The sequence below is a fragment of the Mus caroli genome, unplaced genomic scaffold (assembly GCF_978045245.1).
Source record: "Mus caroli unplaced genomic scaffold, Mus_caroli_1 scaffold_3, whole genome shotgun sequence".
NCBI classification, from domain to species: Eukaryota; Metazoa; Chordata; class Mammalia; order Rodentia; family Muridae; genus Mus; species Mus caroli.
In genome coordinates this window covers 16,216,617-16,229,341 of record NW_028227258.1, presented here as the reverse complement: position 1 = coordinate 16,229,341, position 12,725 = coordinate 16,216,617, and positions in this window count along the sequence as shown.

Here is a 12,725-nt window from a genome sequence, read left to right as displayed (position 1 = left end):
CAGGACCTGACATGTTTATAATGTTTCAATTCCTAGGTTGTTTAAGGCCAGCATCTGTTCTGAGTGCCTGGGTATCCGTCCCATCTGGCAGGATCTGAAGACGAAATGGGCTTCACAGCATTTTGATATGACACTCTGGTGTGTGGCTGTGTGAAGCTGTACTCTGGAATCCCACTTATTATGAGTGAATGGGCCCAGCTGGATCACTCTCATCCCCGTTCTGAGGGGCTCATATATTTTTCAGCTAGACTTCACAAAACAATGTTTTATTGATGCCCGCACCAAACAAGGATTTTCACAGTTTCAAAATGTGTTCATCACAAATGTGGAATTGTCTGCTGAGCCACAGGTGGCATCAGGGAAACCTCTTGTTCTTGGCTTGAAACCTGAGCTCCGTGCTTCATCCCATCTTCCTCCTTCTGCCACTTGAGGTTTATGAAGTGCCTCACTCTGATCTCCATTGTGTAGGAATTTATAAATCGTAATTATGTATATACATGTGTGTCTTTGTGAAGGTGTGTGCATGTAGATTCCATTGTTTATGGAGTCCAGAAAAGAGCATTGGATCCCCTGGAACTGGAGTTACAGCCCTTGAGACTAGTACTGGGGCATGACATTGAAGAAGCAGGCTTAGCCCATGCTCTCCAGAGAGTGCATTCTAATACCTTCAGTTATGTCCAGTTACGTTCAGTTACATTGCTGAATCCATGGGCAAGGACTGGCACTGTTCCTGCTATCATTGCTGCAGATCAGGTAGCCTTACTATTTATTATTTATCCATAACTGTTACAGATACCATTTTAAACACTTTGTATGCAGTGTATATATATATATATATATATATATATATATATATATATATATACCAAATGACATCATGAAAGGATACTATTAGCAAGCCCATCTTGCATATTGAGAAAGCCCATCTTGCAGACCCTGTAATTTCTTCAAAGTTATGAAGTTAATCTCAGTTCAAGCCTCCATGAACAGTCAGCCTCCTTCAGTGTGGAGCCTGGAAAGACATAATCATTAACCAACTTAAATCATAACTACGTAAAGTACATTTTAAGTAAAGAAATAAACTTGGTGTGGGTGCATGTACTTTCCCTGGCTGAGGGATGTGAGTTAGGGCTGAAGTCCCTGGCTGTCCTGGCTAGATCTCAGCGCAGTCAGAGAGGAACTGAGACATTTCTTTGGCAGCATTTCTACTGAAGACCATTTACCATAAGGCCGAGGCTTGGATGCCTGTCATCTCATGAGCCAATCCATTTGACTCACAAAAGGTTCAGTTTGTAGACTGCTCTCTCCTGAAGCACCAAAGATGTGTTTGGTAACTTTCAGCCCTTGTGACTTCCCTCATGTAGGGTGACCCAAAATGACTCTTTTAGGTCTTTGAGAACTCCAGCTCTCAGTTCTCTTTTCTTCAGGGTGAACCAATGACACTCTTGGCTCCGTGTCCCTGGAGATTTGACTTGCAGCATGTACCTCCCTGGGATGCTTTACTTACAGTTAGAATATAGTTTGCATAAAAGTTGGAAGAGTCACACATAAGTCAATGGAGCTCCATCTTCTAATGATAATGATACACTAAAGAAACACTTTGTCAATTTCCCTACATAGCAGCCAACTAGCCAAGTAATCACTACATCATTTCATAAGGCAACTAGTCTCTCAGATTTTTGTGCCCTTAATCCTGCTTTTGTTTTTAGTTTGAGACAAAAAAAGAAAAAGGTATTTCTTTGACATATTCCTTTATCAAAAGACAAAACTGAAGTCTGTATTTTGAGGAAAAACTGGGTAGGAACTAGTTTTAAGATATATCTATCCATTTTCTGTTGCTATAATATATTTCAGGCTATGCAATGTAAAAAGGAGAGAGATACAGTTTGTTTCTAGTTGTGGTGGCTGTAAAGTCCATATACCATGGCACCAGTATCTCTTGGGAGAACTCTCTGGATTCATCATTAGATGGAGCTGAAGACAGGGAAGTTGGAGGTCACGTGGCAAGAAAGGAAGCAAGAGAGTAGGGCTGGGTGAGGCTCACTCTTTTATAACAAGCTGCTCTTACGAAATCTAATCTACTTTCTTATGAGACAGAACCTATGGTAAGATGTTAGCATTAATTCCTTCACAAGGTAGTCATCTCCTCTCAATTGAACCGTTTGATAGCTAGGTTCCAACACATGGGTCCTGGTGGGACAAACCACATCCAAACACAGCTGGTAGACACTCTTCATCTCTGGCTTGCTTAATGCTCGCTCTTTACTTACGTTGCTCCTGTAGGATTTTTGTGTCATGATCTGGGTTTTCATTGTGTGTTCTCCACCCCCTACCATCATCCCCTCCCTCTCAGATGCACTGTGGTCTTTCTAAGTGCTGCTACAGAAATGTGACCCCAGGTTTCCCAGAGGGCATGGGGTTTGGATCTACAAAGGAAGCTTTTGAGTTCACTCTCTGCTTGTGTTCCCCTGCTGCTGTTTGCCAACTAAAATATTTTTGTCTACTTGCTGCATGTTAAGGATGGAAAGAGAAAGAAATAGTGGCATCTACCTGGGCAAGGTCTCTTGTGTCACCTAGGGAACAGTGACAAGGAGAGGATGTTCAAGATGTGGCACGGTAAAGGCCAGGTCAGGGTCAAGTCTTGGAACACAGAATTCTAAGTTTCTGAGACGGCAGGCTGAGCTCCTTGCCAAGATGTCAGAAAGTCATCAACGCAAATTGGAGTCTCTGGAGAGCATCTTAAGGCGCTGTATTTTTAGAAGGGTGAAAAAGTGGTCTTTAATACCGATGACTGAGTAAGAGTTCATCTTTATAGCCCATTATATTGATAGAAAGAGCATATAATGGCCCTTCATTAAAATCTAAAGCCTCCAATTATTTTATTATTGTTATTTAATCTCTATTGAGTTCCAGCTTTAATTTTACCCAATTGGTTCTATAGATACAAATGCTTGGTTAGTGTAGAATTTAATTTAGGCTTTTTTCTGGTCTTATATTTTTAAAAAATCTCTTTAAAATGTCAGTCCCTTACCCTTTCCAAACAGCACATAAGCACATATATACTGCAGTACCAGAGAGCCATAGAAATGTTTCTATACTTGGTACACATTACTTTCTATATTCTCCTTGTCCCAGGACAAAGGAAAGACCTTCATGGAAGAAGTAAAAGATGTGTGGTTTTCCCCTATCCTCCTAACCTAAGGAGACTCTGAGTCCCCGTGACAGCTAGCTACTGCAAATGGAGAATTTTACCTAGAATTGGAATATCTTGTTCAAAAGTAAGTCAAATTTTGCACTTTAATTCCCTGGACCTCAACTCTAACTGATCAAGGGCTGAATCACACCTTTCAGGCAAAGGAAGGCAACAAGCAAATATCATATCTCAGCCCAGCCACTGGCCATGGACTGTATAGAGCACACATCCTGCTGCAGGAGTCTGTGAAAGTCGGCCTCAGCTCTATAATTTAGCTTCAGGAGCAGCAGGCAAGTTTCTGCTTTCATACAGTAAAAATGTGAACAGTATCATGATTACTTATGGCATAATCATGAGGACAGACCAGGGCCTCTTGCAACTAAAGTTGAATCACAGACCCACTTTCTCATGGGACATCCAGACTGTCAGTAATGTGTTTCACTATTCACACACAAGGTATGTCTTAAGCATTTGTCCATATTACCAGGTCCCCATGAAGCTTCAGGTCTAGAAGTCTCTTGATGGTCCTACTCAGAAGTGACCTCACAATTCCTTCCCATTGTGGAGGCCCTTCTCTGTCAGAGTCAGCCTCCTCTCTCACCGTTCCTCATTAACTAAGGTGGATAATGATAAAGAGAAGAGACTCTAGAAGAAGGTACAGATGCTAGGGCAGAGGAAATCATTGCCCTCCCCTGGTGTAAAGAATCAATTTAAAAGTTATCAATAACTGATGAGAAGCACCTGGCTAAGGATGAGGATGAGACCCTCAGTATCTTCTTCAGTATTCATGAAAATATTACTTATAAATAAAAAAACTCCATCGGGGTGATACATAGAAGCATGAAGACTTTAACAATGGTTTTATTGAACTTCATGCAACATATTTTGATCATATTATTTCCCTTCCCCCAGCTGTACCAATGTCCTCCCACACACCCTACCCTCAAAGAGCACGTACTTGTTAAAGTGACTCACAATATTAAGGTATTCCTTCAATGCAATATTTAAAACCAAGACAGTCTAAAGTAACAAGAAAAGTATACACTGACCCAAATATAAAGAACACATAAGCTGCTAGATGTCGTATAGACTGTTTTCTCAAACTGGTTTTATTCATTTTGGTTTCCATACAAAGAAATGAATTTCACGGTGCCATTTACATGCATTCATACCGTAGTGCGTTAATTTTAAAAACTCTGTTGTTGTTATTATTATTGTTGTTGTTATTAATCATCATTATAAGCATATAATATTTCAATTATTGGTAAATATTCTTCATACTTTAAAATTATTTACTAATAAGTAATTGTTAATAATAATGGTAATAATCATACTATTACTGGTGTGTAGGTATGTGTATGCATGCATATGAATGTGTGTGTGTGTGTGTGTATGTGTGTGTGTGTGCATGTGTGTGTGCGTGTGCGTGCACACACACATGTAAGCTTGCCACAATACACACAAGGAGGGCAACAGCCAGCTGTGGACTCAGTGCTCTCTTTCAACCCTTGTATGAGTTTCAGACATAGACCTCAGGTTGCCAGGCCTACTCTAGTATCATTACTGAGCTAGCACTATCCCTACGAGACCTATCTTTTTTTTTTTTTTTTTTTTAAAAAAGCAGAAATTGTGGTGAGATATTCTTTGCATATTATATAGTCTGTCTACTTCAAGTATATATGTTGATAATCTAGTTATATAATTATCATCATACTTCTGTTTCAAAGTGTTTTCAAAGTGTACACACACACACACACACACACAGTATAGGTGGATATATTTTCTGAGCTTTGCATTTTGTGCTAATTATATATATAATAAATTAGATAATAAGTTATTGTAAAAGACTACAGTTATACAATGTGTGTTCTCTCGTGTTATCTTCTTCCCCACTTTTGAAGTCTATCTCTTTTACGGTATTCCTGAATAGTTTGCTTCTCTCCCTGCTGAGTAATATTCCGCTGCATGGATCTACAGCCTTTGCCCATCTCTTCTCCACTTTAAGATGCTTCTAATTTGGACTATTCTGAGTAAATCTTGTGAGCAATGTGTAAGTATAGTTGGTTGTCTGGCTTCCTTCCCACAGTGTAGAATATCTAGCTCAGGTATTACAGTGAGAGAAGAATTTGGGGTAAATCAAAGACTTCAAATTGAGGCACATCTCAGTTGGATCTACATCATATTATCTACACACTATACTATGTGTCCTTCTCTCCCCATGAGAAATTTGGGTATTTGTTTTTTGAAACCAAGATATGTAACCTGTCATACCGGATTGTCCTAATATGCAAATGTTGAAATATATGTAAAATTCTCAGTGTGGACCTAGGCATTGAACAGTTACTAAGTACTTGGTAACTGTTATTCTTTTGGTATTACAATCAGGGAGGAAGGTTTTAGATAATCATTCTTGAAATGATTACTAAGCACAGAGCAATCATAGCATGCTTCAAACTGGGCTTAATCATTTACTCTCTGTGGGCTCGAACAGTACTTAATTTTTATGAGAATTCAGTTTCCAATCTATCCTGGCCATTTTAGGGTTGCTTGAGTGGTTTGTTAGGAACATATGATAAAAGACGTTAGCATCAACTTCTGGTACTGTGGGGGAGAAGGGCTTTAATTAGTATAGATCTGCTCTACTTTAGATTCTTAATAAATCATATATTCCAACATTATTTGAGGGTTTCTCTACTTCTTTCTCCCCTCCCCACCCCCATCTTGACTTCTCAAATGAGGCCCCACATACAAGTCCTTTCCTCCCATCTGAGAGAAGCCAAGCTTCGGAAGACCCATGTTCTGCTGGAAACGACACTCCGCATCTGTGCAGCACGGGACAAACATTTCAATGTACACTCGCTGTGGCGCCAGCATAATGACCCAATTTAGCAAAGCTGCACATTGCCAGACAGCTTTCCAGGTGAAGACACTGCCTCACAGGGACTTAGTAGACAAAGGACAGAGCTGGAGCCAGGCTATGTGTCTTAAAAACAACAATCCTATCCATTTACCCCATGAGTCTGGGTTCTACCAGAGGAATGAGCTTATGGCCATGTGACTCTCAAAAGCCCATATGCTCTAGGAAAAGTGGTTTTTAAAATTCAGTTAATTTGACTCATCTATCTCTCTCTGACTGCCTTACCAGTTTATAAGGTTGATAAGAAACTCAACCTCAAAACTTAATTTTCTGTGATTTGCTTTTTAATGTATTTGCACTATAAAAAAAGAAATAATAATAACCCTGAAGTTTATGCTAAGAAACTGAGCCGCTGTAGGAAGGCCTTTTTTCCTCTCGCTTTTGATCTATCATGGTCACTGGCAAGACACAAGGGACCCATGTCCTTCCAAAGCTGCTGGGGCCTTTGCTCAGGTCATCGAACCCCGGAGCTTCCACCATGGGTGTTATGTCTGCTCTCAGTGTTCCTGTGTTTCGGTCTCAGGGTACTCATACCTACAGAGCTCTCACCTGCTCCTTACTCCCTGAGGGTAAAGCCATCTTTATGGGCAGTCTGTGCACAGCCTCTTCCTTCTCTTAAGTTCTATGAATCAAAACCATCCTTACAACCCTCTGAGGGAATGGAGGCTCTGAACACCCAAACAAAATATTCAGAGGGCCTCTTCCACAACTGGTTGGAGTGCAGCTTCTGAAGATGTCATGGTAAGACCACAGCACACAACTCATTTGGAATGTGCTTGCTCAGTCACATAGAAATTTTCAGTAAATCACTCTGCTACAGGTTGTCATATTAGAGAGCAAGCTGACTTAACTTGCAAGCTCAGAAGGAGCCAGTGTTTCGCTAGCTTTGATTCTTCGCATACATAGCAATGGCATTGCTAAAGAAGATGTGTCTGAAGACCCACTAGTCCCTGGAGCGACTAATGTTCACTGTAGCTGCCTTGATATTTAAAAATTTTTCTCCTTAATTTCTCATTTTCCTTTATTCTATGTGTATTTCTCTGTTCTCCCTCCCCCAAGTATATTTAGCTATGCAATTTCAAAATGGTAAAGTAGATACCAATGTTGCTAATATAGAAGTATAAGGGTAGGAGACAACCAGAAGAATGATGATAGAAATGAGAGCCACTGTTGCCAGTCACTGCTCTTGCCTTCACAAGCTCTCTTTATGAGCTCTCTGCAGATTTGTTAGCATTTCCAGGGGAAAAAATGCAAGGACCAGCGGCTAGTGTATAAATCTGAAAGTGTGTACCTTGTCTGAGGGCTCGAAGGGGGTGAGAAGGGCGCATGTCCACAGGAGGGAATGCAAAGCTTTCTGCCAAACCCTAGAACCCTTTCTTGAGATTGTTTCTTCTGATCCTATCACCTGTGCAGCTCTGCAAATTGGATATGGTATTGGTCCAACTCCGGGAGTAGTCAGCTCAGCCTGGCTTTTGTCTCTAATGGGTCTCTTTATCAGAAAGAGTTCTAAAATGGCTGTTTTAACAGTGTTTTAGAACAGGGAGAGCCAAACAGGTGATATCTTTCTCCAAAAGGTTATCTTCCCTCAGCACGGAAAAGTTGGTTAACATTGGAGGAGGCACATTTAACAGATTGACTTAGTCCCCAGTAAAGGTCAGGAGTCTCTCTCTCCTCCATCCTTCATGCTCCTCTTTCCTCCCTGTTCCCTCTTCTGTTTCAATACTCTGTCGTATCTTGAACTATTCTAACTTCCACATGACACAGAGAAGAATACTGGGGATGTGTGGAGAACATTATAAAACTAACAGTTTATTTAAAACGTGTCATGTGCTTAAAACTTGTTAAGTAAGTTTCTCTGTCTCTCCTCTGTCTCTCTATCTCTCGCTGTCTATCTCCCTGTTTCTCCTCTCTCTCTGTCTCTCTCCTTCTCCCCCCCCCCTCTCTTTACTACACCACATCTAAAACAATTACCCAAGAAACCCAACCACACAGCTCCTATTTCCTAGAAAAATCAGATTCTTTATTTCACATTTTGCATTTCTCTAGTTTTCTTTGTATGTTTACCAAGTGGCATTTCCTCTCAATCAATATATTGTATAGGAATAGTACTATATCCTTCAGACCCCCAAATCCATTGTATGTACTTTATTATTGTTGATATTAGTAGTATAATTATTTGTCTTTTAGAAACAGGGTCTCACTATGCAGCTCTGGCTGGAACTCACTATGTAGACTAGGCTGCTCTTGAACTCATAAAGATCTACCTGCCTCTGCCTTGGAAGGATTGGGATTAAATGTACATGCCACCATGCCTGGATTACAATTATATTACTATCCAATTTTCTTTTTCCTTAAAGCCTATTCATAATAATACCTGTATGTAAAGTTCATGTTTTCACCATATATAATATATACTATATATAACACTTAGTAGATATTTCCTATCATACACTTATTCCAGTCGTGTATAGATGACATTTTATCCACTTGTCAGTCGGTGTTAGAGCACTTCTAGTGCTTTCTATATTGTTTTGGTTTCTTTTTAGAGCATGTATTTACTTCTTTCTCTTTCTCTCTCTCTCTCTCTCTCTCTCTCTCTCTCTCTCTCTCTCTCTCTCTCTCTCTCTCTCTCTCTCTGTGTATGTGTGTCCATGTGTGTGTGTCCCTGTGCATCTGTGTGTGTCTATGTGTGTGTGTGTCTGTGTGCCTATGTGTCTGTGTGTGTGTGTTCATGTCTGTATGTATCTGTGTGTGTCTGTGTATATGCATGTGTGTCTGTGTGTGTCTGTGTATATGCATGTGTGTCTGTGTGTGTGTCCATGTGTGTGTGCATGTGTGTGTGCGTGTACACTAAATCACCACCATGTTCCCTGTGCTTATGGAGCTCAGAGGGAACCTCCGTAAGTTGATTGTTGCCTGTTGCTTTGTGGGATCTGAGACTCAAATTCAGGCCCTGGGTTGTACTGGGTACTGAAGCAACTCTACCTTTGCCCTGTTTTGACTTCTTTTACAAACAATTAACTGTGAGCATTCTTGTACAAACCTCCAAATTCACATCTGCAAAGTGTTAACCACAGCCATTCATTCGCAAACTTCTATCTCTGAGGCTCCATAATATTGTCAAAGACAGTGAAGAGCTATGACTTACGTAGATTACATTTACAAAGTTCATGGTGTTAGAAACACTGATTCAGTAGCAGGCAGTGATGGTGCACACCTTTAATCCCAGTGCTTGAGAGGCAGAGGCAGACAGATCTCTGTGAGTTCCAGGCCAGCCTGGTCTGAAAACAGTTCCAGGGCAGACAGGACTACACAGAGAAACCCCAAAAAGAAGAAATAATGATTGAAAGTGTTCACATGCTTAATAGTTTATGTAAAAGTAACCAGATTAATCCTGTTGTGCATTGCTGTAGATGAAATATTTGTGTCTCTTCCCAAATCCGTAAGTTGAAGCATTAGTCTCTGTGATAGTATGTGGAGGTAGAACTGTAATGTGTAATTAGGCCATGAGATTGAGATCTTCAGAAATGGTGTCAAAGCCCTTTTGAGAAAGGAAAGGAAAAAAGATGATGTCTTTCTCCACCAGCAAGGAAAAAGCATGATGTCCTTTGGTAAGTTTGGCAGAAGGCTTATTATAGAGCTGGGAATACCAGTCACTACATCTTAGATGTTACAGCCTCCACAATAGCTGTGGACAAATCTCTACTACTTAAGCCATGCAGTAAACAGTATTTATGTTACAAGAGTCTCAACTGACTAAGACATATATTAAAATCAATAACAATTTTATGAAAAACAGTGTTTTTAAACGAACAAAATGAATTCAAAGAGTGACATCATTTTAACTTTTTAAATTGTATAGCTTAAAAAACAGTCACTACATTTTCCAGTGGGGCTTGGTTTTAGTGCAACTATTTGAAAAACATCTGCTCTCTCCAAAATGTAATTGGAAACAAGAAGTGCTCCCACAGTTGCCCACAGCTTCACAGACCACACTCAGAAAAAAATTCTGCCTTGAACTTAGTTTTTTTCATTGTATTATCAAACTGTTCTTACATGTGATTCTATCATTTATAGTCCAACCCATGGTATCTAGGACTTATTTCTCATGTCTTTGGTGACATTCAGTTGTTTCATGTTTTAGAAATCATTTCAAATCTGAACTATGGGAAAGGGTATTAGACCGCAGTTGTGATCTGTGCTTGTTTCGTGATTAATGACATTGACCTTGCAATATCTTAAGAACTACATTTGTTTCCTCCAGTAAACTACTGGCTAATTATTTTGATCATCTTATAATTGAGTTATGTATATTTGCACTGCTATGCTTTTTATATTTGTATTATATTTAATACATTTTCTGTTGATATATGTATATCCATAAACAGGCACATACTCTTTCTTAAGTTGCACACTGTTTTTTTTCCAATATTCTTTATGAAAGTAAAAGTTCTAACTAAAGTTTAGAAACTTCAGTGATGCTTGCCCACTCTGCCTTTCCCCATCCCAGGTGAAGATCGAGTATGAGAAAGCCCTATTCTCAGTTCATGAATATATTCTCTGGCATCATTTCTATTTCTTACTTGTTTCTTTTGCTTTTCACCACGAACTCTAATTTTTCAAATCTATAACCGTTATTCTCAGTTTAATTTATTAAACTGTCCTTGCCTTCATCTCTGGCTTGGCCACTGGATTTTGATAAATCAAATGTTACATAGCTGTGGCTCTATATTGAACCTATGGCTTCTTTTGTGTGTTTCTTATCAAAATCACAGACTCCACTGCTGTAGCATCCTTAGGAGATTTTATCCGTGACAGTGCCTACCCTTTCAGCTTCTTCTGTAGGAACATTATGGATTCCTTTGTCTTTTTTTTCCCATGTAAACCTTGGAATTCTCATGTATACCCTATATATAGGAAAAGGAACCCTAGAAAATTGGTAGTATATTCTATCTGCAGATCAAATTCAGAAGGTTTGACATCACCATTATATTGAATCTCCTGTTCTTTGAATATGGTAGACGTCCAAAAGTTTTAATCTCCATTAATGTATTTAAATAAAAATTTTAAAAATATTCCATAAAATACTTTCCTGCCTTCTGCTAGATTTATTCCTGGATGTGTCGTCTTTAGTGCTGTTATTAATAATGGTATTTCTAATCCAAAGTTTTAACCATTTCTTTCATAAAATAATAGAACAGGCTCTTCTTATACCTGGCATTTTAGCTAACACATTTTTATCTAGTAACTTGTCAATTCTGAAGAGTACTCTTGTAGACTTTAGTAGACATTACATGTTATATATATATATATATGTATATATATATATATATATATATACACACACAATATTTTGCTTCTTCTTTTCTAATGTATTTATGTATTTATTTTTTTCTCTTTCTCAACTAATAAGAACCTCTACTCTAATTATGACCAGAAGGACTTGTTGCTGGCTGGCATTCTGTCAGTCTCATGATTTTTTAAAAACTTCACTTTGATACCAAGTCTTACTCAGTTTCTCAAGCTGATCTCATACTCACTGTGTAGTCCAGATTGGTTTCCAGTTTTCAATACTTCTCCATCCAATTCTCAGGAGCTAGAATGATAGGCACCTGTAAATTTGTCCAGTGACAGTCTCCTGATTTTACAGAAACTATTTTAAAGTTTACCTTTATTTAAATATCATGATAGTAATGGAATTTTTACAGATATCCTTTATCAGTTTAAGAAAAGTCTCTTCTATTTTTAGTATACCGTTAAAAACTTTTCATGAATAAAAGTTTTTCATGAATAAAAGTTGAATATTAGCCAACACTTCTCTATCTACTGAGAAGTTGCCCTGCATTAAGAGGGAGAATCAGACTGCATATGGATAGTCCAGGAAAAGATCAAAATTCAAAAATTTGAGGTATAACTTCTTCTGAATACATATGATTTTTAGACCACTGCAAAATCAAAATAGTGTTAAGGCAAACTATCCTAAGTTGAGACTGTGTGCATTTTGCTCTATATTAATATGAATAAAAACAGAACTTTATATCTTCCAGAAATATTGTTAATTATATAATTATCCTTTTAATCTTCAGTATTGTAGGTAATATTGAAATCTATTTTGAACTATTTCATTTCCATACACTAAAATATTTGGTAGTTTTCTGAATTCTATGTCAGACAGAACTGTACCTGCGAGAATATTTGGAAATGTCTTTCCTCCATGGAAAGATAAGATTTTTACTGTACATAGTTTTCTAAGTCACTCTTCCCTGTGGATAGAGATATCTGTGGATTTGGCTTTGTAGGGAACTATTGTCTCAGAATTTTCAAGTTTTGTGGCCCTAAGGTTTGCTTTCCATCTTTGTCCCTCAAGTTCATAAAAACAAAACCATAGATCCCCCAAGGTATACCAGTTGGCTGTCAGCTATTTGGATTTTGTTTTTTCTTATTTTGAGCTTCAGGGAACTTTCTGTCACATATTCTTTGCTTTCATTCATTTTTTTTTATTACTGAAAATTTCTCTCTACCTTCTTGTCTTTTAGATATGTTTTTAATGTTTTGTGAATTAATTTAGAATTGTAAAAGGAAGATAATCAACTGGGCTATGCAGCCTCTACTGGA